This window comes from Triticum aestivum, chromosome 2B (genome assembly GCF_018294505.1).
Source record: "Triticum aestivum cultivar Chinese Spring chromosome 2B, IWGSC CS RefSeq v2.1, whole genome shotgun sequence".
In the NCBI taxonomy this organism is placed as follows: domain Eukaryota; kingdom Viridiplantae; phylum Streptophyta; class Magnoliopsida; order Poales; family Poaceae; genus Triticum; species Triticum aestivum.
Genome location: NC_057798.1, coordinates 331651463 through 331656372, shown reverse-complemented (window position 1 = coordinate 331656372; position 4910 = coordinate 331651463). Strand labels below are relative to the sequence as shown.

General features: G+C 47.6%; 1 long non-coding RNA gene across 1 annotated transcript; it reads left to right on the top strand.

Moving 5' to 3' along the window:
- Window positions 1–3027: 3027 nt before the first annotated feature.
- Window positions 3028–4668, top strand: LOC123044871 (uncharacterized). Its single transcript, XR_006420642.1, has 2 exons — window positions 3028–4214; window positions 4294–4668. It is a non-coding gene; the product is annotated as an uncharacterized lncRNA (long non-coding RNA).
- Window positions 4669–4910: the final 242 nt, after the last annotated feature.

Below are 4910 nucleotides of genomic sequence, written 5' to 3'. Positions count from 1 at the left end.
AACAGAGCAATCAAAGCATCACAACGCATAACAAGGCAATACGCGGTGTTCGGTGTTCCCTAGCGCGGTAGAAGGCGATACCGACGAAGGGGATAAACATCCAGGAAAGTATACCTGGTGTTTTAGGCTTTCGGACAGATGAACCGGAGGTGAAATGTTATAGGTTCGCTATGCTAGGGACGCGTGGCTGACGAATGGGCTGCGTATTGGGATGCGTCTCGTCGTTCTGAGCAACTTTCATGTACAAAGTTTTTCCATCCGAGTTACGAATTATTTTATATTATTTTTTAAAGTTTTATTTCATTTTTAGAATTAATAGAATTAATTTAATTAGAAAATGCAATTATGACGTCAGCATGATGTCAGGGTGATGTCAGCAGTCAACCAATTAGTTGACTTAGTCAAACTGACGTGTGGGTCCCATTTGTCATAGACTCATATTAAGTAAACAGGGTTAATTTGTTTAACTAAGTGATTAGGTTAATTAATTTTAGTTAAACTAGATTAATTAAGTTAATTAATCTATTAATTAATTAATTTTATTCTCGTTTAAAATATATCTAATCTCTTTTTTTATACGGGCGTGGGGCCCCCTGGGAGTGGCACATAGGATCCAAACGGGGCGGGTGTTTAACGGGTGCTGGGGTGCGGGCGTTGGCCCGACGGACATGCGGGCAACGGAGCCGGGCGCCAGACCTGGCCGGCGGCCAGCCGGGGTCGTAGTGTGAGGGTGCGGTCGATGGAGACAGCGGGCGTCGAAGGACGGCATGTGCGGCGCACGACACGGGCGTGCGCACGGGGGCGCTGTCGGGGGAGCGTGCGGGGATTACGGGCGGCACGAGGAGGCGTGGCCGTGGGGTGCGGTGACCAGGAGGAGGAGCGGGCGAGGCGGGGCCGAGCGGTACGTCGCCGGAGTGGGGGGACGCAGTGGATGGGCGTGGTGGGCACGGCATAGAGGGAAAGACGGGGGAGGGCGAGGCCCTCACCGGCGATGTAGAGACCAGGGGGCGGCGAGGCTCACGGGCGACCCGCGGGGAGGAGGACGAGGATGCGAGGTGGCGACGGTTGACGGCTCGGGGCGACGACGAACGGCGAAGGGCGGGCGCAGGGCGTCAGGGGCGACGGGGGCGATGGGGATGACGTGGCGATGGCAGCGGGGGGGGGCACCGAGGACGCGTCGGGGACGGGAGTCGGGCTCGATCCAGATCGGGGCTGGGAGCAGGAGAAGGAGTGGGAAGAGTGGGGGATCGAGGAAAGTGGGGGTGGGTAGCCGTTTAGGGTTTCGGTGGATAGAGGCCATATAGGCCAGGGGAGGTGCGGGTGGGCCGGCGTGGTTGGGCCAGGCCCAGCGGGTGGAGGAAGCCTTTTCCTTTCTTTTGCTTTTTTTTACCTTTTGTATTTTGTTTTATTTCTTTTCTGTTGTGTTTTAATTTTATATTTTAAATACCTCAGTTTATAAAGTACATTAGTCGCTCCTAAATTAGTATTACCAAATATGCCACCACCACAATTAACTTGGCAAGTAAAATAAAATGTTTGTATCTTTACCTATAATAATAATAAAGCACGGTGGGTTTCTGTCGTCCGTCACCCTTATTTGCAAAACAGTCCCTGCAGTTTATTGAAATCAACCCGCAGTCCATCTTTAAGTCATACCGAACCATTTTTTAGTTTTGTCAAAAACCCCCCTGAGATTTTAGATAATCAACCCGCCGTACATATTTAAGTCATACGAACCGTTTTTTTGTGTTTTAACAGAAAACCCCCTGACCTTTCGGTTAATCAATCCGCAGTTTATCTAAAACAAAATTATCCATATCTTTTAAATCGTAACTCTGATTTTAACATATTATATATGAAATTTGATTAGAAAAATGTGTAGAATCCAAATATGTTGTTACTTTTAGCTATTAAATATTTCTAAACTATTAATTTGGATGCAAACATAATCTATAGTGCACGGTCTGGATTTTTTTCCGCACTGGCGGCGATCCAAATTGCAAATTGAGAGGGAAAAAAACATTGATAACCACGCATGCACAACTCTGAAAAACCTCACGGGGAAAACAACATTTTTCTCATCTTATTCTCAATGATTGTGTGCGTGCGAGCGCGCGCGCGCACGTGTGTCTGTGTGTGTGTGTGAGAGAGAGAGAGACGCCTTAGAATTGACGACATTCAAATGCGTTTTCGTTGTGTGAGCATTGAGACCACCGTCGGGAACACAAATGTGATGCAATTTTAAAGTAAAGAACGTCTACGTATCAATGTCTCAAGTCGTGGTTATTGGGTTAAGAGCGTGTGTGTTTTTCTGTCCCGTTGCAACGCACGGGCTCTTTTGCTAGTAACTGTTTAATTTTTTAAAAGCTTTTAAATAATTGGGTTCGTTACTGCTTTGTTCATTTTAGAGTTTTAAACACTTTATAAATGTGGGGTTTCACCACCAACATTTAGTATGGTTTATTTGCCACAAACCGAACATTTTAGTTCCAATATTTGAAAAGTTTTATTGTTTGAGTTGATTTTGATTTTGAATTCGAATGAGATTTGAATCAACGGTGATTAGCAACAGTAATTGTGGTGACATGGCATCATCAGCAAAGGGTTACCGTAGCTTAACTCTCCGGGCGTCACAGCAACCGTGTGGTGCGGAGGGGGCGATGATGGCTCGGGTGTACTGCCCTGAGAGAACGGGAGAAACATGGAGAGATGGGCGGGGCATGTGGAGTGGTGGTGGACTGACGGCACCCATGCAGGCATGTGACGTAGAGGAGGCGGCGATGGGCTAATCTGGCGGTGACCATGCGGGTTTGCGATGGTACATCACTTTGATATGTGTGAATATAGTTGGTCGCATCATTAAGTTCCCTCATCTATAATACCTAAATAGATCATACCCACTATCATATTTCTCTTGACATGCAGCATGCCCACATCAGCAGCACTGCTACATCAGCGTTTAGTTAGAGACTTACATAAAGGACCCACCACAGGAGAAAACAGCCACGTTAGCTTCAGTTACTGCCGGCAGGGCCCAAGAGAGAGCGTGCCCAATCTGGCCTTAGGAGTGTCCTCTATCTCTCCCTGATTCTGCGCTCTCGCAAGTCAACCGATCTCACAAAAATTTCCCCTTCCCCTTCCCCTTCCCTTTCACTTCCACTTCCACCTTTTAATTCCCAACCCGTCGTATGCCTCCCCACGGCCTGTCTTCTTGATCCGTCTAACAAATCTGCCGATCTCCTACGCTCCCATTCCCGCCGCCGCTAGCACATGTAGTTGCCCCGATAGCCGGATGGCTGCTCGACTCCTTCCACCTGTTGGTTGATCGATTCGAGAGGAAGAGATGAGAAGATATGACGTGTGGCGACTATGGGGGGCAGAAGGCAGGACAGCATGGCCAAATGTGATGGCGGCTGTGAGGGGGTTGAGGAAGATGTGAGCAAACGGATGTGGTGAGGTTTAATTTATTAATCGCTAATCTCAGCTAGCGTTTCACCGAATTAAGTCGTTTCCTCTTTTTGTTCCCACTGGTTTGGTCTTCGAAGCTGTACATCTAGCCATTCTCAACTTGCTTAGAGTCCTACAAGTCCTGTTTCATCTTCTAATGTCTTGGCTATGGAAGCACGCCTGTGTTTGATCTGTTGTGTGAGTATTCTTGGTTCTCTGTTGACACCAAATAGTGTTCGTGTATGAACATTTTTAATATTCTGTAGCTGTCTACATGTTATATACATACAGGTACGTGTACGTCTAACTAACTCTCAAACATATTTTGGATTCTTTGATCTACATATCCATGCCTCACCCCAGTTAATTGATGGAAGGTAATTTTTAATCTTAGCCGGAACCAGGTCGTTCCACCGAATTGGTTCCTTTTGATTTTCTCATATACTGAAGTGGTAGACTGTGAAACTTATGGGCTGATAGATAGGAGAGCCTGCAGGTGGACGACGGGGTGAGGTGCTAATAAATCCTGAGAACTGTCGAAGAGAGGACACCTCAGTGGCGAGGGAGCAAGCCTCCCGATTTACACTGGAGCGACGCACTGCTCAATCCTGGTAGCCCACCGATGAAGTCGTTTCCTCTTTTTGTTCCCGCTGGTTTGGTCTTCGAAGCTGTACGTCTAGCCATTCTCAACTTGCTTAGAGTCCTACAAGTCCCGTTTCATCTTCTAATGTCTTGGCTGTGGTAGCACGCCTGTGTTGATATGTTGTGTGAGTATTCTTGGTTTTCTGTTGACACCAAATAGTGTTCGTGTATGAACATCTTTAATATTCTATAGCTGTCTGTCAGGCCTGCCAACTGTAGCAGTTCATTGGATGAGACACGGTAGTCCGAGTCTTTGCCTGGAAGTGCTTCGACCGTCGATCTACGATCTGGTGGCTACGAGAAGAACTTACAGGTTCGCTGCTGAGAGTGCCCACAACCGTCGATCGTCATCTGGACGGCTGGAGTCGTCGCGCGTTACTTTTTAAAAGTTACCGCGATGTCTTTTACCTGTCGAACATGTCGCTTTCTACTTTCTCTGAATATCCCTTTATAAACCCTCCTCCGGTTTGTGGAGAGGGCATTCTGGATTATTCTGGGCTTGGCCCTTGTAGCCGCCGTGTTCCGGCTGGCAAAACCCTAGCTACCTTGCTTCAGATTTGAATGAATCGAGCCCCAAAATTCGCCACAAATTGCTTGATTTACTCTGTTCTTGTGAGAATTCAGTGACAACCACTGCTAGGGCCTGTCAAGTGGTATACAGAGCATAGGTTGTAGTCCTTGGAGGCGGGAATTGAGTCCCAGATCCAATCTGGTCCCCGATCGGGTGCGACGGCGGTGTTCGGCGGCGATTGGGGGTGGTGAATTGATCAGCGACAGAAGGTGGAGTAGTGGTTTCTGAAGAAGATTCTTCAGTGCAAAAT